Raw genomic sequence first — 23,212 nt, 5'->3', positions numbered from 1 at the left:
TTATTTGTGCCTGATTGTGCCGGTGATGCTTCCCTTTTCATACCGATTGTTGGGGTCCCAATCTCGTCCTGTTTGGCTTTTGGCTTGCTGCCATTTTGTTGTTTGTTGTTGTGCCTTCCCAGCCCGGCTCTCCACCCCGCTCCCACCTGCCAGCTGCTCCTCCCTCCCACAGAAAGGTTAGGCTCTACCCTCCAGAGCAAGCGCTGTGACCGTCCTGAGCTCCTCAGAAGCGGTCGCTCCTCACGCTGCTCGCCGCTCACAATCTGGTATCGTAGCGCTATACTGCCGGACTGCTCTTTGCCTTTGAAATCAGCTGCCCATTGCTCGCATTGCCCCTGCAACTATTTGTGCCTTATTTGTGCTTGATTGTAACTGTATCATAGCGCTATACTGCCTGCTAAGCTGCACATCAATTAATATTCGATTGTGCATTGCTGCCTTTAGCTGATTGATTTATTTGTGCCTGATTGTGCCGGTGACGCTTCCCTTATCATACCGATTGTTGGGGTCCCAGTCACGTCCTTTTTGGCTTTTGGCTTGCTGCCATTTTGTTGTTTGTCGTTGTGCCTTCCCAGCCCGGCTCCCCACCCCGCTCCCGCCTCCAAGCTGCTCCTCCCTCGCTTCGCCCCCCTCCACTATCCACATATGACAGATGCATTTGCGCGCAGCGAACACGCGCAGCGGAAGCGCCGCATGCGCGCCAAAGGTGCACCAAAGGTAAGCCCGTCTATGCCCGTCCGCGCCCAGCGACAAATCCCCTGGCCCTCGCAAAATCCACTCCTCCCACATAACGTACGACGCCTCAACCCTCTCAGCCCTTAACCCCAGCGGACCACCAAACTGCTACCAAGCCGCCCCAGGACACACCCATGGACCCTTCACCTGCCACTCCTGCAAGTTCGACTGCATCAAGACCCACACCAAATCCTCAAATTCCAAAAAGAGCTCCGACACTAACCACCTAAATTGCATCCTGCTCAACACTCGCTCGGATCACAGACACACCATTGACCTTTGGAACCTACTCAACACCACATCGCCGGACATCGCCTTCCTTACAGAAACCTGGATGAACGCCTCATCAGCACCCGACATCGCCATAGCCATCCCAGACGGCTACAAGATCATCCGAAAGGACCGCATCAACCAAACAGGAGGAGGCATCGCCATTGTTCATAAGAACACCATCCGCATCACGACCAGTTCCGACGATCACCTCGCAGCCGCCGAACACCTTCACTTCCAGATCCACACCAACCCCAAGACCACACTCAGAGGCACCCTCATCTACAGGCCACCAGGACCCCGCACACAATTTAGCGAAGACATCACCGACTTCATCAGCCCACACGCCCTCCCCTCCGAGGACTACATTCTACTGGGAGACCTCAACTTCCACCTGGAAAAGAACAATGACAGCAACACCACCACCCTTCTGGACAACCTCGCCAATCTCGGACTCAAACAACTTGTTGACACCCCCACCCACTATGCCCGGCACACGCTCGACCCAATCTTCACCTCCAGCAAGCACTTCTCCTTCAATCACACCACAGCTCTCCATTGGACAGACCACAGCTGCGTTCACTTCAACTACAAAAAAATTACGACTCACAACCACCCACAACCAATTCCCTGCAGAAACTGGAACAAAATTACCACCGACCAGCTCTTCACATCGCTTCACCAAAACCCTCCTGCAAAATCATCGGACCCAAACCTTGCAGCCACCAACCTCACACAATGGATCACCCACAGCGCTGACGAATTAACACCGCTGAAAAAACATCAAATCAAGCAAGGTAGCAAAAAAGCCCCCTGGTTCAACGATGACCTTAAGAAATCCAAGAAGCTCTGTTGCACCCTCGAGAAAACCTGGAGAAAAAACCCAACCACTGACAACCTTGCCACCTTTAAGAACGCCACCCGCAAACACCACCAACTGCTCCGATCCACCAAGAAATCAGCTTTCAAGGATCGACCCGACAACAACGCCCACAACAGCAAGGAACTATTCAACATCGTCAAAGAATTTACCAACCCCACCGCCGGCACCAACGACATCACTCCCTCCCAAGATCTCTGCGACTCCCTAGCCTTATTCTTCCACAACAAAATCCCTGACATACATAGCAGCTTTGATAACCAGTCCGAAGACCAGTCGACCCCACCCACCTCCAAACTAAAACCCCCCTCCAACAACCTTTGAGCCTGGAACCCAATCACCACTGAAGACACCATCCGCCTGAGGAACTCCATCCACTCAGGATCGCCAACCGACCCATGTCCCCACCACATTTTCAACAAAGCAGACTCCATTATCGCACCCCATCTCCGAGACGTCATCAATTGCTCCCTCAACTCCGCTACCTTCTCAGAAAGCTGGAAACATGCGGAACTCAGCACCCTACTGAAGAAACCCACAGCAGACCCCACTGAACTTAAAAACTACTGCCCCATCTCGCTCCTCCCATTCCCTGCCAAAGTCATTGAGTAAACCGTCAACAGTCAGCTCGCTGCCTTCCTGGAATCCAAGAAATCCCTCGACCCTTCACAGTCCGGCTTCCGAGCCAAACACAGCACCGAGACCGCCCTCATCGCAGCAACAGACGACATTCGAACACTACTGGACAATGGAGAAACAGCTGCCCTCATCCTACTTGACCTCTCCGCTGCCTTCGACACAGTCTGTCATAGCACCCTTATACAATGCCTCAGCAACGTCGGAATACAAGGAAAAGCATTGGAATGGATCATCTTGTTCCTCGCCGGAAGAACACAGAGAGTCCGCCTCCCTCCTTTTATATCAGAGGCCACCGAAGTCATCTGCGGCGTACCACAAGGATCATCACTCAGTCCCACCCTCTTCAACATCTACATGAGTCCCTTCGCATCCATTGCGCGCCAACACAACCTCAACATCATCTCCTACGCAGACAACACCCAGCTGATCCTCTCCCTCACCAAAGACCCAAACACCGCCAAAACCAACCTACACGAAGGGATGAAAGAAGTAGCCGAGTGGATGAAAAACAGCCGTTTAAAACTGAACTCGGACAAAACGGAAGTCCTCATCTTAGGTTCATTCCCCTCCGCCTGGGACGACTCATGGTGGCCACCGGCCCCGGGAAACGCACCCATACCCACGGATCACGCACGTAACCTGGGCTTCATCCTGGACTCCTACCTCTCGATGACCAGACAAGTCAACGCCGTCTCATCATCATGCTTCAACATCCTACCTATGCTCAAAAAAATCTTCCGTTGGATCCCCACCGAAACAAGAAAGACGGTCACCCACGCTCTGGTCACAAGCCGACTGGACCACGGAAACACCCTCTACGCCGGATCCACAGCCAAACTACAGAAAAAACTCCAATGCATCCAAAACGCCTAAGCCAGACTCATACTAGACATCACCCGCCAAGCTCACATTTCCGGTCACCTGAAAGACCTCCACTGGCTCCCCGTCAACAAGAGAATAACGTTCCGTCTCCTCACCAACGCACACAAAGCCCTCTACGACCTAGGACCCGAATGCCTCAACACGTGCCTTTCCTTTTACACCCCCACCCGCCAACTTCGATCGTCCAATCAAGCCCTCGCCGCAATTCCACGCATCCATAGATCCACCATGGGGGGAAGATCCTTCTCCTACTTAGCGGCCAATGTTAATGTTAATGTTAAGCTACATTTGTAAAGCGCACTGACACCGGAGGTTTCCTGGCGCTGAGATTGAAAATGGGGCAGGAGAAAGGGCTAGTGAGAGTTTGAAAAGAGCCAGGTCTTTAAGCCTTTTCTGAAGCTCAGCAAGGTGTCAGAGGTTTTAATGTGTAGGGGGATGGAGTTCCACAGCTTGGGTGCCAGGGAGCTGAATCTCCGGCCACCCAATTTTTTTAGCTTGAACACTGGGGAGGTGAGAAGATGAAGGTGAGCAGAGCGGAGATTGCGGGTCGGGCGGTGGGGATTGATGAGGGATTTCAGAAAGGTCGGGCATTTGGTATGCTGTGCTTTGTAGGTTATGCATCCGATCTTGAAGGCGGCCCTTTGCTCAATGGGAAGCCAGTGCAGCTTGGCCAGGAGAGGTCTAGCAGATTGCCATTTAGGGACTTTGCAAATAAGCCTTGCAGCCTGGTTCTGCACCATCTGGAGGCGGTGGAGCAGGGACCTGGAGAGGCCCCAGTAAAGGGCGTTGGAAAAGTCGAGGCGGGAAAGAACGAGGGAGATGACAATTTGCACCAAGGCCTCGTGAGAGAGCAGATGAGAAATTTTCCGGATTTTGCGAAGCTGGAACATACTAGCAGAGATAATGGCTCCCACCTGAGTTTTCAGGGAGAGATCTTTATCAATGGTGACACCCAGACTTTTTACTGAACTCGATGGAGTAGGGGCAGTGCCCAGTTCAGCTGGCCAGAATTGGGGTCCCCAGTGGGCAGAGCTAGAACAAGGCAGGAGGAGTTCTGTTTTTTCCGGATTTAGTTTTAGTTGATTAGACATCATCCATTGTTGGATGTGCAGCATTACAGCCTGGAAATTGGATGTCGCATCCGGGGTGTCTAAGGGAAAGATGATCTGCATATCATCTGCATAGTTGAGGACGGTGCAGTTCCAGTTGCTAAGTGACTGAATTAGCGGACGAAGATACAGATTGAAAAGTAGAGGTGAAAGGGAGGATCCCTGAGGGACTCCACAGGTGGTGGGTACCTGGGTTGCAGTGAAGGGGCCTAGGTGGACTGTTTGCACTCTGCCAGAAAGGAAGGACTTAATCCAATCCTGTGCAGGGCCCTGGATGCCAGCTTGTCCGACACGGTGGAGTAAGATGTCATGATCCAAACCTGGCCAAAACCTGGAATTCTCTCCCCACCCACCTCCGCCTTACACAGAACCACCTCTCCTTCTGAAAACAACTAAAAACTTGAGCGCCTTGAGACCCTCTGGGTGAGTAGTGCGCTATACAAATGTTAAACTTGAACTTGAACTTGATGACAACTTTCTCACAAACCTTGCCCATACTGGGCAAAAGGGAGATCGGTCTATAGTTTGACAGGCAAAGGGGATCGAGTGAGGGTATTTTCAAAAGAGGAAGATTCTTGGCCTGTTTCCACGTTGCCGGGTCAAGAGCTCCTGCAAAGGATATGGTAATAAGTCTATTTACTGGGGGATTACCAGTATCCGCCACATCAGCCAGAAGTCTGGCAGCGCACTGGCCTGAAGGAGATCTTGATTTAAGACCCCTTAAGATTTTAAGGGAGCTTGGAAGATCAATTGGGGTAAATGCGGCCAGTGAATGACAGGGAGGGGACGATAGGGATCCTCTAGCCAGGAGGGCACCAGGGTCTTTATTGCTAGAAGTAAAGTATGCCTGTATATTGCGAATTTTCTCTGTGGAAAACATGGAGAGTTCTTCACACCATACGCCAGAGGATGGAATAGTACTTGCTTGTTTTTTGGGGGACAGGAAACTTTGAACTATAGAAAAGATGTCCTTAGAGTTATTCTTGGCTGCATCATTTCTAGTCTCATAGTAATAGCTTTTAGCCTGTGCTATAGTCATATAATAGGTTTTTTGCTTTTTTCTCAGCATACGTTTATCCTCAGGATGGTCCCCTTTACACCAGATTCTCTCCAGTTTCTTACACTCCAGCTTCAATATTCTCAGCTCAGGCGTGAACCAGGGTGTAGAAGAGGAGTCTCTAATGTGCCTATGCCGAGTACCTGGGGATATGAGATTAACAGTGTTGGAGATCCAGCTTGTAAACTCAGCAAAACCCTCTGCAAAATCATTGGCAAGAGAGGGTCTGGTGGACCACAAGGCTTGGCTGAATAGCGACGGATCAATTTTAGCAAACACAGTTTCACGCTCAGAGCAGGACAAAAGGTCACCGTCTGGTAGCACCCAGGAGAAATATGTCTGAAAATGATCTGACTAAGACACCGGAGTGGGAGTACATATGCATATGCATATGTGTAATAGAAAAATTCAAACTGATAGGGTTTAAGGTATGGCCCCCTGAGTGCTTTGGAAGGCCAACCCATAGGGTGAGCTGAGTGAGGGACAATATGTCTTATATTTCAAAAGTGTTCTTCGAAGCTGCCAGGTCAAAATGGATATTTAAGTAGCCAAGAATGATATAATGGGTAAAATGCAGAGCTCGGGGAACAAAAAAGTGCCCATAGCTCTGAGAAATGCATTCACTGGACCCAGAGGTCTATAGATCAAGGATCCCCCGCGTGTAAAATGAGGCAAAAGATTGATAGTAAAATCCAGAGCTTCGCAATCTCCTCCAAGTGTTGAAACAGCCTGTTGAAGGGACCACTTATGTCTATATATGATATCCACCCCATCTCCTCTCCCTTTTAATCTGTCCACTCAAGAGATTTTATAGCCAGTTGGAATGACCAGTGCAATGGTTGGGTTAGAGAACTCATTTAGCCATGTCTCTATAATAAACAGGAAATCTAGCTCCTTGTCCAACAAAAGATCAAAGGTATCATGATTGTGCCTCTTAAGTGAGCGCACATTAATAAGAGCAGCATGCATGGTTGGTTTGTGCTTACTCCTTTTATCAGCAGCCCTGACTGGATTCTAAAGCCACATGAAGAGCAAACTGTCACCACTGTTATCCCATCTGACCCCCAAGTTCTTTGCATTGGTACTGGGGGTCGGTGGAGGGCCCATTTCACCTGTGGTTGCCACCTGAAATGGGCCCTCAACCGACCCCCAGTACCAATGCAAAGAACTTGGGGGTGAGATGGGATGACAGTCTCTCCTTTTCTTCCCATATTCAGCAGGTCACATCAGGGTGTCTTCACAAACTTAGGAATCTCCGCAAGTTTCTTTCTCTTTTACCAGAAGATTGTCGCAAAATGGTAGTCCACGCGACTGTTACATCCAGACTAGATTACGCGAACGGCCTCTATCTTGGCTTACCAAAATATTTGGTTCACCGTTTACAGATCGTGCAGAACGCGGCTGCGAGACTGATAAAGCACATTCCTTTTAGAAAGCGTGTCTCTCCGCATCTGTGCGAACTGCACTGGCTCCCAGTGGCAAGCAGAATCAAATTCAAAGGCTTGATCCTGGCGTTCAGAGCTCTAAGGGGCACTTGCCCCAATTATTTAAAACTCAGACTCCCCCGCTACCATCAGGAGAGGCTCCTGCGCTCAAATTCCCTGCTTCAGCTACTCGCCCCACGAGTCAGAAAAGCTCGACTCGGAGGCAGGTCCTTTTCTGCTGGAACGGTGAAATTGTGGAACGCCCTACCGCCCTCCATCCAATCTGCCACGACAGAATCTGGATTTAAGAAGCAATTAAAGACCTGGCTCTTTATGCAGAAAATCTAAGCCTCCCTTCTGCTATTCGCTCTGCTTAACTGCTCACATAGCGCCGGGACACCTCCTCGTGAGGTAGCTGTTCGCGCTCTACAAATATCAGTATTATTATTATTATTATTATTATTACTGTGTTTTAACATTCCAGTACATCCCAACTGCTGACGAGGGAGCATGGAAGCGTGCGCAGTGAATAAAGTTCATTACTACTATACAACCCCCTCTCTGAACAGTGGGACACATGGCGGGCAGTGTGGCTGGTGCTGGATGCTTTAGGGACGCAGACGGGTGCAGACGGGCTTGCCTTAGGCGCGCCAGCGGTGCGCCCTCTGCGCGCGTCCAAGTAGCGTGCATATTTATATGGGCTACTACTCTGACAACTAGAGCATGCACTGACCTAAAATGGTGTCTCTAGTTTGTCAATGGTGAGACCCAGGCAGTAGCTGCCAGTCCGAACTCCGGTCCCGAACAGCAAATGAAAGTAGTACTCAAGAGCTCCAACCAATTCAAGTAATGCAAGTAGAAGTGAGCATGTTGAATTTTAAAACAAGTGAATTTTATCAAGTTTTAAAAACGATTGGATTTTTATCCAGTTGTAAAATCATGTACCTACTTTGAACTATGGACTGGCAATGTCCTTGCTGTTTGTCTCTTTGGATGCCCATTCCCTGTGCAGTTTCTCATGCACACATGTACCTACTTTGAACTATGGACTGACCAATGGTGTTTCTGTTTGTAACTTTGGATGTACATTCTCTATGCAGTTTCTCATGTACAAATGAACCTACTCTTAACTATGGACTGGCCAATATCCTTCCTGTTTGTCACTTTGGATGCCTATCTTGGTGATATGTAATAAAGACAGTTACTCCTGTTCTGGTTTGTCTGTGTCCTTGCTAATTAAAAGCTTTTAAGTATGGGTATGGTTTCATGTGACCCATGCTCTGTATGCCACTTTAACATTGCCAATTGCTTGTTTTACTTTTTCTGAGTTTGCCAGAGGTGACAGGCACTTTAGTTCTTCTTGACTCCAAGGCTTGAGGGTGCAATGATGGTTGTTTGTGATGATCTACTCTTCTCCTAATCGTTCTATGTCATGTTAGGATGCAATACCAGAACAGAGGTGTATTCAAACCACAGGATTACTTGTGGGGTGGGCAGGGTTCATCATATCGGTGTGATCCTTTCTTGATGTCTGAAAAGCAGTGTTGATGTGTGGTCATCTGGTGTAGGCCTGTCTTCCTAGTCACATGGGTACATTTGAATATATGAACTTGAGTGGCCATACAATGTGAATGGGCTGTCATTGTCAGTAGTGTTGATGTGTGTGTGCCCCGCACACATGAATGGTCCAGGTAATGAGTGCCAGTTTGTTTAAATTGGCTATTATGTGCTTCATATTGTGGGCACTTGTAGGAGGTGTAAGTTGGGAACTGTACATTGTGTTGGAGTGTCCTTGAACTCCTGGGGGCACATTCTTGTTGTTGCTGCCAGTTGTGCATATGCAGAGTGTGTGACTGCCAAATCTGTGTTGTGTTTTGTTGATCAGCCATGTGTCTTGTTACTGTTTGTGCTCACTGTGCAGACCAGCTCAGCCACACTGAAATTATTTGTATGTTTTCTCATGCATTGCTGTAACTTGACACATTTTTGGCTCCAGAATGGAATGTGGTATGTGGAGTCCTGCCATCCCCTATATGTGCTTCTGATGCCAACACATTGCGAGTGACTCATCTATGTGTTTGTGTACTGTACACTCTTCACCTGTCCACTGCTGAAGTACACACCACTTCAATCTCATGTTGTCAACCCCATGGCTTGTCAGTGTGTGAGCCTCCCCACCACTTCATGGCATGACACTATGCTGTGTGAGGCTGAACTGTGTACAGGACCAATGTGACACTCAGGACAGTTTCCCAATTTGTTATGTGTTATTTTATTCTACTGGTTTGTCGTCATGGTTGCTCATGTGCGTGTGTAGTGCATATCTTTGAGCAGCACAGTCCTCTGGTCATGTTGTTTGCCCCTGGGTTTCCCTTAGTTGTGCCTCTGTGGGTGATGGTTAAGCTGAATGAGTGTTTGCTGGGGTACTGCTACCCTTCCTGAGTGTGATGTTCTCTGTGTGCTGTGCTGATTTGTGTTCTGGGAGTTCATTGTGTGGCACTCACATATGTGTGCTACTGGTTTGGTTGGTGTACACACACTGCTCGGTGTGCATGCAGTACTGTCAGTGTATGTTACCTTGTACTTGCTTGGTGTGCATCCCCCTGATGTTTAGCTTAGTTTGCAATGTGATGGATTTGTGTGTGAATCTGTTGTGTTTTTGTTGTGGATGTGTTACCTCTTTCTACTGACAAATGCTATGCATTTGTGATTTGCATGACGCTGTGTGTGAGTAGTTGTTGATGTGTGATACTTTCAGTATAGTTTCCTCCATTACTTGTGTGTCTGTCACATGAAGCAAGGTGAATTCTTGTTACTGGGCATGTTTTGAGTGCACATTGGTGGTTTGTCCTCCTATTTTTAACCTGTCACTTGTCAGGATTGTGCATGTGCATGCTTGTGGTACACCATGGCATCTTGTTCAGTTTATGAGTTGTGAGGTGTCTCTGTCTGTTTTAGCTGATTGTCCCTTGTTTGTGTTGAGGTATGGTGTCTGTGCAATGGCCCTGAGTGACAATGTTGAATATTCCTGTTCTGTTCATATTGCCTTTCCACTGTTTGGCTGCCCATGTGTGGGCTTGTTGTACTTCTGTGACTGTTGTTTGTGAGCTTTGTGTTTGGCTATTGTTTATGTGCCTGCATTAGTTCAGGCATCCATGAGTGTGAGTGTGATGTTTGTGTATGCAGCACAGGGAGTGTGATTGGTAGTCATTGAACTCACAGGACACCATTTTAACCATTATATGTGTTTGTCAAAGGTGTTGAGGGCTGCAGGTGTAATGTGGGTAGAGGATGGCTATGTGTGAAGGTCCTACTTGTGTTTGACAGTCAAGGAGTGTGACACTGGGCCATGTGTGTTGTACTGTCATTCCTGTACCCATGCATGGCTTGCATTGATGTCTCTTTGAGTTGTTGCACAGAGGTCACTTTGGTTTAATTTCACTCACTGTGCCACCCATGTCTGATTTGATGGCCTACGTGTGGTGGGATGTGTTCCTTCTCATGCATGTGATGTGCAGATGCTATGTGGCTTGCCCTATGGTTTTTCCAGCACTGTCCACTTCATTTTTGGCTGTCCCATTCATTCTACTCCATTGCTGCTGGGCTATGTTATGAGTATGTGTCTGTGTGTTAGTGTTGGGTGTTTGTGTGTGACTTGACAGGCAGTGCGTACAGTGCAGTGTATGTTCATAGGCAGTGTAAGTCTTAATTTTGTGATTATACTCAGTTAACTTCACATGAGTGGGAGGTAGGTGTGAGGAAGAGAGTTGTCCGGCCCCTGAGATTCTGTGCAGGGTGTTCCTCTTCACCCCCACCTTTCAAGTCAGGCTCCCTTGTCCTTTTTTGTGTGAGGTGCAAGGTCTGGCTACACCTGGCAGATTAATTTTGCAGGGGGGCACAGGAGGAGCATGCAGCATGTTCCCAAATAGGTTTTGGGACCTTAGTGTGTGAAGGGTGAAGGTGGAACCCTGTGAATTTGCCTGGAATGCCCATGCTTGGTTGCGGGTTTTCCCACGTCTTCACCGATGCGGTGATGTGACCGGGACATTGCATTGATTTCGCCATTGATGGGTGACCCAGATGTGGAGAGGTGAGTTTCTGATAGGTAGGACATGTGTGGGTACACTGGTGGATATATTTCTGTCCTCACCAGAGTGTCTGATGTGGACAGGAACTGTATGTCAGCACAGGAGTTGTGTGTTGTGGTTGTGTGCGGAGTTATATTTTTGCGTACCTATGGTGTTGTCCGCGACGGAGCATTACTTGCTGGTAGTGAATGATATATAGCAGCGGAATGGCTTGAAGAGTTGGATCCATTGCAGTAAGGACCGGGTGGAGGGGACCGGGAGTCGGGTTTCGCGCTCTGGTGTTGCGCTTCCGCCGTCTCTGGGTGGTTGGATTCTCCGCTGTGGTGTGATGAGCTTTTTGGGGCATCGCGATTTGTACGGTGGACGGGACATCATTTTGCATGGTGGTGGGTCTCTATTGGCTTCTTCTGCCATGGTGGCAGACACATATTTCTGGCGGTTCACGTCTCTCCGCAGCAGACGGCAAATGGGCTATGTTTGCCCATTGTAATATAACAGGAGCGAGGACAGCTGCTGGAGTGCAGAAAAGGTAATTTTCTGCCATCGCCAGCACCCCGGTTGTGCCCCGCCTGCCATCATAATGAGCCCCTAAGTTCCTTGATTTAGTGTTCGTTAATTTGTATTCTATTTCTGTCTGTGTCAATTTCATGGTTTCCTTATCATTTAAAAATATCTGTCAAATTCCAAGTTGTAATTCATTTTTTCTAATATTGCTCATCATGAGGGTTAACTGGAATAAGAACAGTATTATTTTTATCCAATAACAATATTAATAATGTGGAATGCTTCCTCTCAAAATCACACAATTCCTTAGTGGTGTAAATAACAGGCAATGGAGTTTCACAATTTAAAGATACTTCATTTGTCACCCTTTGAACCCCTTTTAGGATGCAGTGTTGGCTTGATCCTGTCCAGATTAAAATCTGTCAAAAGGGGATACAAACAGATCTGAATGGACAGCATCTAAAAAATTAACTTGTAAATTACACCTTACTGAGAGCCAAGGAACAACATGTCTTATGTTGATATAGTTTTATTTGATCATACAGTAGTGTAGAAGAAATGGTTATAATGTACAGAAATTGTTAATTTTACCATACTTTTTATTTTTTATTTTTTTATTTGAGTTTTATATAGCACTGGCTAGACACGGAGGTATCAGAGCGCTTTACATAAGGTTCCACAAAGGTACATAATTACATAAAGTACAAGTTAAATTATTAAAATCTCAGACAGATCACTTCTATTCACCCGGGAAACACAATCGGCACTTATAGATACTAAATAGGACAGAATACACAGCTAGTAAGAATGTTAGTATTTAGTATGTCTTTTTAAATTTGTTGAAGCCATTATGTTGACAACATTATCTAGCAATGTATGTGTTTACTAAAATTGGACAACAGAAGTTTGCTTCCACACGCAGGCCAATATAGCTTTTGCTGTACATTGAGCAATGGAAAACATCTCTGAATATATTGATCACTAATATACACCTTCTATTAGATCTCTAAGTCTGTACATTAAGTATATGCAAAATATACCCAACCTCCTAATTGGTAATTCAAGGTAAAAAAATATAGTTTGGATACGTTGCTTGTTAGAAAGCTTTACAAATCCACCAAACATGACATGGGCATAAAAATAAAATCAATTTGTGTACACACTATGGGCATCATGTTTGCTTCAACGTATTCCAACGTTTTACTGATCGATATGCAAAGAACCATGCCTGATAGAAAAAATTATAAAATAATTTGAAACATAATATGCACAGGTTATGATTTACAGGCAGTGTAATTTTTATTTGGAATTTTGGTCAATTAGTTCATGGTGGAATGCCATCATCATTTAATTACCACATTTATTCTTGTCCACTCAGAATGTAACTTTTTTTTTTTTATTCCAGAAGTAAACTTTAGTCTTATCTGATCATGCTAACAGTGATCTGTAGAAATCATAATTTCAAGGACACTATTAGTTGAATTTATGGAAAACATGTTACTGGTTATTTGTGATTCTTAAAGTGTCCTGTGCCTATCCATAAATAACGTATCCCCTTTTAATTTTTTTTATTTAGAGGAGTAAGCACAATAATCACAAAAACAACAAAATCGTACCAACATGCAATACACATACAGCAGGGAGGGAAGAAAAAGAGAGCCGAGGGGGTGCCATTATACATTAAATAAATAAACAGATGAAATATAAGAGTGCACAGATATATAAAAACAAGAATTTTAGCCTAATTTAGCAAAGGTCCCCAAATTCGGTAGAACTTCTACCCAGATCAGATGCCTCTGCTCTTGGCGATAGCCATCTCCTTCTCTAGATAGAATCTCCCTCAGCATTGCCCACCATTCAATATCTCTAGGCGGAGTATTAGATATCCAGGCACGGGCAAATCAGTCGTGCTGTTACTAACATATTAGATATTAAAGGTCTTAATCCTAAGAATACATCTGTCTTATAGCCAAACATAATCTCTCTGTCCGTTAGATATAAATCAATTTTTAGATGATCAGCTATCATGCCCTGTACCTCTTTCCAAAAGACAGCCAGGTCTGGGCAGGTGACAAACATGTGTAGACAGTTTGCAGCTATCATTCTGCACTTGACACATTTACATTTATCATTTGTGTTTATGTTACTAGGATCTATCCATGTAACTATCCATTCTGGTGTATAATAAAGCATGAGCACTGTTTTAAACTGTTGCAGCTTACGATTAATAGGGTGGACCGAACTATCTAAGTTCTCCAAACATTCTTCTAAATCAGCTGAACTAACATCTTGACCAAGTAGCTCAGCCCATTTTAGTGCTATCTTTGAGTTATCATTCTCCCAAGTTTGGGAAAATAATTGATACGCCTCACTAATAGTCAATTTTGATTCTGAGTGTATATAGTGCTGTATATATGATCCCTTAAGTTGTTTTATACCTCTATGTCCCAGTAAATAATCTCTTATCTGCAAGTATTTATAGAACATGTTTTTTGGAAGGCCGAATGAAGACTGCGAATCTGAAAATGTACGAAACCCGGCAGCATAATACAACTGGCTCAGCTGTCTAATACCGAATATATCCCAGGATTTGGCTAGCGCATCATGGAAAATATTAGGGAACATAGTGTTACACCTTAATGGCGTGTTGAGATGCATCAGGGGCAGAGAATGATTAACTGTAATTAGATATATAAGCTATATCTTTAAGAGTCTTAAATCGAACTCTCTTAAAATAATTTGGGTCATGTATTCTGTACATAAACATATTACTATCATTACCAATGGCAAGATTGTAACAGCTTTGTTGTCTTCTATCATCGAGGAGATCTCGCAGACGTCCTACAAATGAAGCCCATAAATATAATTTAAAATCCAGTAGTCTATGCCCACCCTGGTAATAAGAAAGTTTTATATACTTTATAGCATGTCTCGGCTGTTTATAGCTCCAAATAAAACTACTAATGGCCCCTTTGAGTTTTTTGAAAAATTAGTTTGGAACTCTGAGGCATTCCCCTAAATAAATTAAGAAATGTAGGCAAAACAATCATTTTTATAATATTACAGCCCCCTATAATACAAACAGGCAGCTTAAGCCAATCCCTCATTTTAAAAATCGTTGATTTAAGAAGAATATCATAATTCAATTCTATGGTCTGTCGTATATCTGAAATACTCTGAACACCTAAGTAAGTAGCTGATGTACAGGCCCGGTTATAGTCCTTCCTGGTTGAAAATTAAGGACAGTCTGAGTTTTACTAACCTTAAGCTTATACCCTGAAAAGTGTCTGAATATACTTGTTTCAGAATGAATTGCTTCTATTGCTCCTGCTGGGTCTGTAGAGAAAATCAACGGCATAAGCTGTACTTTTACATTTTTCAGAGCCTAGCATGACAGGTGGGATGGATGGATTGGAAAGCAGAGATTTAATATATGGTTCCATGTATTGGGCAAAAAGTAAGGGTGATAGAGGGCAGACTTGCCGAGTGCCCCTCAGAACCTTAAATGATGTGGATTAGTAAGTTAAATAGATTAATTTAGCACTCGGGCACATTTATAAGGCTCTTACTCAATTATAAAAGAGACCTTGGATATTATATGGCGTACACAGTACCATGTTACATGATCAAATGCCTTTTCTGCTTCGAGCATAATCATTCCTATGTCCAATTTAGTTTTAGAGGTAGCATCAAAGGCAACAATAGCAGTATTCTGTGTTGCTGGGCAGACGCAAGTTGTGTTAAAAAGGGTGTGAGGCACGTTGCCGATATTTTTGCTAACATTTTTGCATCAACGTTTATTAATGATATCGGGTGGTGTGACCCACATGCTTCACTCGGCTTATTCTTCTTTAAAAAAGACAATATTTGTCATATCCCAGGTCTGAAGTATTGATTTTTTTAAATCGATAAGATTCATAACTTCAAACATTACACCGATTAAGCCGGCCTTAAAAGTCTTATAAAATTCAACCGGTAAAGTATCTTCATCGGCTGCTTTCCCAGAGGGAAGAGCATCAATGGCCGTTGAAATTTATTCCGCTGTGATGTCTTAGATCAATAGGTTTGTCTACTCTGTTTCCAATCTGACTCGTATCATTAAATCTACACTTTTCCAAATAATTAAGACATTTTTCTTTATCAAACACATTAGACTTACTATATAAGGTCTGATAAAAACCAGAAAATTGTTCAACAATCTCCTCAGGTTGTGTGTGGAGTAGCCCGCTTTCACCTCTTATGCCCTTTATTGCCCGTTCTGCACGTTCATCAGAGAGTTGATGTGCGAGCACTTTTCCAACTTGCTCACCCTATTCATACTGTAAAGCTTTATGTTTCTTATAATTTGCAGCCGTTCTTTCCTTTAAGGGCCGGCATAACGCTGCACATTTTTGAATTAAAAGAAAGTATATTTAGGAGTATATAGGAACTGCCGTACGTTGAGTGGTGCTATGCATAATGCCATTTGCGTGTGCTACTTCTAATTGTCGAAAAGCATCTCGGTTTTGCCTAAAAACAGAGTAGCTCCCTTACGTAAGCCTTGAGTGATTCCAAGACAGAAAATAGAGAAGCAAAGCCTTCATTGTCCTGTATAAAATTACTGATGCGTTCCAACATGAATACCTTATATTCTCTATCTTTCAGCGAAAAATTGTCAAGCTTGTTTAACAAATGAGCTAAGTTTTAGGGTCAAACGTAAGGGGTTTTGGTCTGAGACTATTATAGGGCAGACTTCACACCTGGCTACTTTAAGGATAGAGTTACAAGTAAAAAACATATCAATTCTTGAGTATGATCGGTGTGGTGCACTGTAATATGTAAAACCAGGTGATGAAGGGTACAGTGTCTGCCAAACATCTTTCAAGCTGTGTAATCTAATCATTTCCTCATTAGTGTCCCTAACTTTCCTAATCCTAACCGAGGCACTTTGATTTGTCGAGTCAATACTAGGGTTCATAGTACAATTAAAGTCGCCCATAATTATTAAGTCTCCCTGCCAATCAAAGAGCTCCATAGTTAGGGTCTCAAAAATAGATGGATCATCAGTATTTGGTCCATAGAGAGTACACAACACAAATTTATGACCATTAATAAGTAGCTGCACTATTATCCACCTGCCTTGATTATCATAAGAGTTTCTAAGCACAGTATAATCTAGCCATTTCTTAACTAAGATAGCAGCTCCTCTAATAGAAACCGTCTGAGATGTGCAAGCAAATCTATACTACTATTATAAAGAGAGAACTTGCACCTTTTGGCCAGGTAAACTCGGGAACCACAGCACCAATCACAACACCCAATACAGCGTTGGAAAGGGCAGTTGCAGCAGAAGGACATAGGCTATTCAGACGCCCACCATATACATTTAAAAGGTAAAAGAACTGTGCCAACAAAGTAGTCCCTTGTGGGCGTGTCTGCATTGTGCTGTGAGTGTGTGCTGGGGGCGTGACAATCGCTGGGGGCATTCTGTCACGAGTGTTGTTTTTTCTTCCCAGGTTCTATACATTCCTGCTCCCTTTAAATAGTAATTCAGTGGTGGTCCCATTCTCTTAGGACCACCCCAAGCACAGTTATGGGCAAAAATACAACTAAAAGGCCCTGCAAAGCATTATGGGATAAGCTTAGCATAATTGTTAGCATTCATGAAAGGGTTTCAATGTTTTTGAATTTTACTCATCAGGTACATCTTGGGACGACGAGGTGAACTGCAGCTTGATATATAATATTTTCAATGCTATTGCATTTGCCTCATCAGGGACATCTAGGGACGGCGAGGTGAACTGCAGCTTGATATATAATATTTTAAATGCTATTGCATTTGCATCATCAGGGACATCTAGGGACATGAGGTGAACTGCAGCTTGATGTGTAATATTTTAAATGCTATTGCATTTGCCTAACCAGGGACATCTAGGGACCATGAGGTGAACTGCAGCTTGATGTATAATATTTTAAATGCTATTGCATTTGCCTCTTGGGGACAACTGGGGAGAACGAGGTGAACTTCAGCTCTTTGTAGAATTATTTGGATACTATAATATTCACTTCCCACTGCTAATCTCGTCCCATAATGGTTTGCAGGGGCTTGATCTCAAAATCATCACCTCTCTCACTGCTTGCTGGAAGCTAATTTCACTTTTGTGAAATGACTATATGCATTTTAGCATGTAGAAATACTTGTTATTTTACCTTGAATATATGAGGTTTCTGTTTTAATAATTGGAAATCTGACGGAACAAAATATTGCGAATTTATTGTACCAAGTGTGCGCCAATTCCACCCACCCCTTCTTTAAATACCCCTGCACCCCATAATCATAACCCACCCTTACTCTATAAAATACCCCAACACCCTTAAACACTAACCCATCTTAACCCTATAAATATACCCTGTACCCCAAAACCCAAACCTATCCCTAAACCCTAAAAATACCCCTGTACCCCAAAACCAAAACCTAGCCCTGAACCCTATAAATACCCCTGTACCTCAAAACCCAAACATACCCCTGAACTCTAAAAATACCCCTGTACCCCAAAACCCAAACCTACCCCATAACCCTAAAATAGCAATGTACCCCAAAACCCAAACCTAGCCCATAACCCTTAAAATACCCCTGTACCCCAAAACCCAAACCTACCCCTGAACCCTAAAAATACCCCTGTACCCCAAAACCCAAACCTAGCCCAGAACCTTAAAATACCCCTATATCCCAAAACCCAAACCTAGCCCTGAACCCTAAAAATACCCCTGTACCCCAAAACCCAAACCTAGCCCTGAACCCTTAAAATACCCCTATATCCCAAAACCCAAACCTAGCCCTGAACCCTAAAAAAAACCCTATACCCCAAAACCCAAACCTAGCCCTGAACCCTAAAAATACCCCTGTACCCCATAACCCAAAACTATATCTGAACCATTAAAATACCCAAACACCCCAAACCATATACCTCAGTACCCCAAAACATATACCCCTATACCCATACTTGCCTTATCCAAACATTTTTTTAAAACATGCTTTTACCATTCATGCATTTACAACGAATTTCATTGTAAATGTATGCATGGTAAAAGCATTTAAAATGTAATGCCATGCATTATAATGGCATTGTGGAGTCATGGTACTTTCGTAATGAAAGTATGCAGAGTGATGGTATGCGGAAAGAAATTTGCGGAATAATGGGTGTTTACCCTCCCCCGTAAGTACATTGGTGGCACGGCGGCCCACATCTCCAGCAACATACTCATATTTTTTCACCACCAATTGGAAAAATGCACAGGTCTCTCTCATTGATGCCCAGCACCGACATACACTTTTAGACACACCTCCCACCACAAGTTCTAGAATTGCGAACTTTAGAGATGGGGAGCTACGTTAGAATCTCGGCATCAGCTCAACATCCTGTGATTCCAGGCAAATCGCTTTGTCTCCCCGTGCCTACCACAAATCAATGTGTTCTTCTGTAATGTAAATTGTGCTCATGCCATGTTCGTGCTATATAATATTGCAAGGAAAATAAAGTAGGGAAACTCGAGTTCACACAGTACTGACCGTGCACTCTTAAGTGCATCAGCAGTGCACTGTGAATCGGAGCGTTTCACAGGCCTGTCACAGATAAGAAATGCTATCAAAATGAAATCCTACGAAACAATATACTACTGGCCGGCAGCAATTCATACCCGGACAACGTCGGGACGGGCTGCTAGTATCTTATAATCCAGTTGTCTAAGTAAATGTCTGGCTTTGTACTCCAGGTGTGTTTCAACCAGAGCAGCAATGTGAGGTTTATAATTTTGAATTTCAGCTGTCGTTTATTTGCTGAATTTAGCCCAGCTACATTCCAGCATAAACACTTTATAACCCCCCATTGTTTTAATATTAAAATCATATAAAGGCCCAAAAACCATAGAGCTATAGTCCCTTTGTCATCATTTTTAATTATGGTAGGATACATTAAGCATTCATAGCATTCCGTGCAGTATATGTTGTTACAAATATAAAATATTAAATCAGGCATGTTCTTTCTATTTGCTCCTTCCAATATTTTTTGTTTAACCCCCTTCAAATCCCAACCCCGCCCCACCCCACCCTGTATTCTAGAGAAGGAACCACCCTAACCAGGCTGTCGATAGACCTCACAGCCAAAGAGAGCACTTTGTCTGCGTAAGCTACCCACTACACATTGGCATCGGCCCTGTCAGAACCGAAACGAGGCCGCCGGAAATGTGACTGACCATACATAAATACATAGGTTGTCATATTGAGTGATCGGGAAGTAGATAATAAACAGAACCTGACCGAGACAAAAAAAATAAAGGGGGAAGAGGAAAAAAAGAAAAAAAAAGGAGAGGGGAGGCAGAAGATTATATATATATACTAACATGCCCGGTAGAGTGAACCCTAGCCCCGGAGAGGAGATGGATTTTTAGTCTTTGACCAGCGCCAGACCCTCAGGCCAACACCGCCAAGGAAAACAAACACTGACGCAACCGAAGGAGGCGGGAAAGGCGGAAACTCAGAAAGACCAAAGCAAATGAACAAAAGAAGAGGCAATTGGAGAAAGAAATGAAGAATGATACCATACTATTATCAATCTAAGCACTATCGACATCACTGAAGCCGAAAAACAGCTCTTCACGTAGGCCTCACCTTTTTGCCCTGAAAGCTCATTTGATTACAGTAACACCCAAATTGACTTTATTAAATTCATTAGGTAACTTAAATTGATAAAATTCTTCAAACTCAAACAAAGTAATGTCAACACTACCGACACTGCACCAGCTGGCCAAATAACTGAGCAACCGCTCGCGGTAGCGGATATCCCAACATTGCATATTTTAGGGGAGCTAGCAGTGCCATGTACCCCGAGGCCTACTCAAAAACTTCTACTTGATGAGGGTATTGAGAGTTCGAGCAGAATCCCTAGCCCCTTCAAGCCGCACTCCACCTTTACCCCCATGATGCCGAGTGATGCGATTGACATATACAGTGATGTCATCATTGATGAGCTCAAGGCGCTACATCTCAAAACCAGGAGGCGCACGAATGCAACACGTATACAGAGTCGCAAACATGATGATCTCATGACTAAACTCCAAAACAACAATGAAGTCATCATCAACAAGGCGGATAAAGGAGGGAACATTGTGCTGTGGCCATGCAATTTGTATCTGGAAGAAGCTAACAGACATCTGAGTGATAATCTTTGCTTCAGACTCTCGAGCCAAAATGAACTGGCCAGCAGTAACAAAGAACTCAGGAAACACCTCAATGAGTTGAAATCTAAGGACCAGTTGAGTAAAGAAGAATGTGCATTCCTTAACATTGAGACTCCACTGATTTCCTCCTCAAAGTAAAAGACATTCCATGGCATGAGGACTATTTGCTAATCTCCATGGACATTACATCGCTGTATACCAGCATACGCCACCATGATGGTCTAGCCGCATGCAAATACTTCCTGGAAAAAAGACCCATCAATTGTCACCTGCATAAAAAACTCACATTGCTTCTAATTGGTTGGTGTCTCAAACATAACTTTTTCATGTTCAACAGGAAGGTATACCAGCAACTCAGGGGTGTGGCCATGGGAGCCTGCTTCTCGCCCAGCTACGCATGTTTACATGTTGGCTGGTGGGTGGAGCGTGTTCTCATGGTGAAGTACCTGACAGCTTTCAATAATATGTTGTGTCTTGGCTACGCTACATAGGCGATGTCTTTTTGATTTGGCGAGGTGATGTTAAGAGTGCTAGAATTTTCATTAATGAGATCATCTCAATTTGGAATTCAATGCTAACATTAGTGCTGCATCTGCTGAATTCTTAGACGTCAATCTGTACATTGCCAACGGCTCTTTGCATTCTAAGCTCCATCGAAAGATTACCGCAGGAAACTCAACACTGTACGCCTCCAGCTTTCACCCTAGGCACCTCATAACCAGCATTCCATACAGGTAAATGTTGCATTTAGCCAGAATTTGCAGTACCCATGAAGATCGCCTTGAGTGCCAGGGGGAAGCAGCTAAGAGATTCAAGGCACAGGGATACTCGGAGGCTGTCATAGGGAAAGCCATTGACAGAGCCAATGCCATCCCTAGGGAGGATCTGCTGGTGGTCCCTTCCACACCTGAGGTCACCAGTGCAGCCAACATACTCAGTGAACCCAACAGTCCAGTTACCACAAGGTTGATCATAACGCACAGCACTAAGGAAAGAGCCATCAAGGTGGTAATCAACAAGAACTGGGGTATTATTAGATCAGAACCCACATTAGGCCCTGCAGTTGCCCACAAACCTGACATCACTTACATGAGAGCTTTTTCCATGAGGGATGCACTAGTCAGAAACAGCCCAGAGATTGTAACATCTCAGAATTGGCTAGCGGACAGAAAGGGTTTTATCAAAAGCCAGAGTTGCAGGGCATGTAAATTTGGTAAGAACATCACGAAAGTAGACTCACCCTTTAGACATGTGCCACTCACTATCAGGCACAGACTTACTTGCAGAACTGACTTTGCGGTTTATATGTTAGTATGTAACTGCGAGCTGCGCTACATCGGGAGCACTAAATTGCAAGTGCACCTGCACATTCTCCAGCACCTCAGAGCAATAGTCAACAGTGACCCAGCCTACCCTGTAGCCAGGCATTTGAAGGACGTGCATAATAACAATCTAGAGCACCTCCGCTATTCAGTCATTGATTGTGTCCCACCACTCAGACGGGGTGGTAACAGGGAGAAGCTTTTGAGGCAGTTAGAGAGTAGATACATTATGCAGTTCAATACTAAGGCACCCGCAGGTCTCAACACCACGGAGGATCTGCACCACTTCCTATAGCATAACATGGCATTCACATTCTTAGTGAGCATACCATCGCTCTATAGCTGTATATCTATGTTATCACCTGTATATATTTCACTCTTTACATCTACTGTATATATTCCACTATATATATTAGGCGCTGCCTGTGCACTCACAGTAATTACATGCAGTTGGGTTTCCCGTCACTTATGCTTTGTGCGACCACAAAGACATTATCCAGTATTCATACTGTCATTTCATTTGACTTAAATTGGTCTTCTAGCATAGGTATTGCTGGCTTGTAACCTATGCGGAATAGCAACGAGCGTACATATAGCACAGTGGTTGCCAAAGTGTGCGCCGCGGCACCCCGGTGCACCGTGATGAGAAGTCAGGGGCGCCGCGCCGCGCCGCCTCCCAGGATTGGATCCTTTGTGCTGAACGTGATCCCAGCCCTCGCCCTCTGCATTCAAACGGCTCAATTAAGAGTTTGGTGAGGTTTCGGCGGGCGAAATGGCTAAAACTGTAGCTGCCTAAAGGAAGAGATAGATAAGGCACCATCCGGGTTAGGAAGGTATGTGTTTTGGGGTAGGGCAAATGGGGAGTTGCACAATTATATTTGGCGTTTCTTTTCTAGACAGTTGTTACATTGAAAGGAGCACTGGCGTTTTATAATTACTGGAATCTTCCTGCTTTCTTAAGTTTGTTGTCTAGATAGTTGGGGGGTATATGCGTGAAGTGCTTTCAAACAAAACTGATGTGATATATATGATATTTATTACAGAGGCTCTACTATATCATGACATTGTGGAGTATCAGGGGAGGAA

The sequence above is a fragment of the Lissotriton vulgaris genome, chromosome 3_1 (assembly GCF_964263255.1).
Source record: "Lissotriton vulgaris chromosome 3_1, aLisVul1.2, whole genome shotgun sequence".
In the NCBI taxonomy this organism is placed as follows: domain Eukaryota; kingdom Metazoa; phylum Chordata; class Amphibia; order Caudata; family Salamandridae; genus Lissotriton; species Lissotriton vulgaris.
This window is presented reverse-complemented; position numbering follows the sequence as displayed.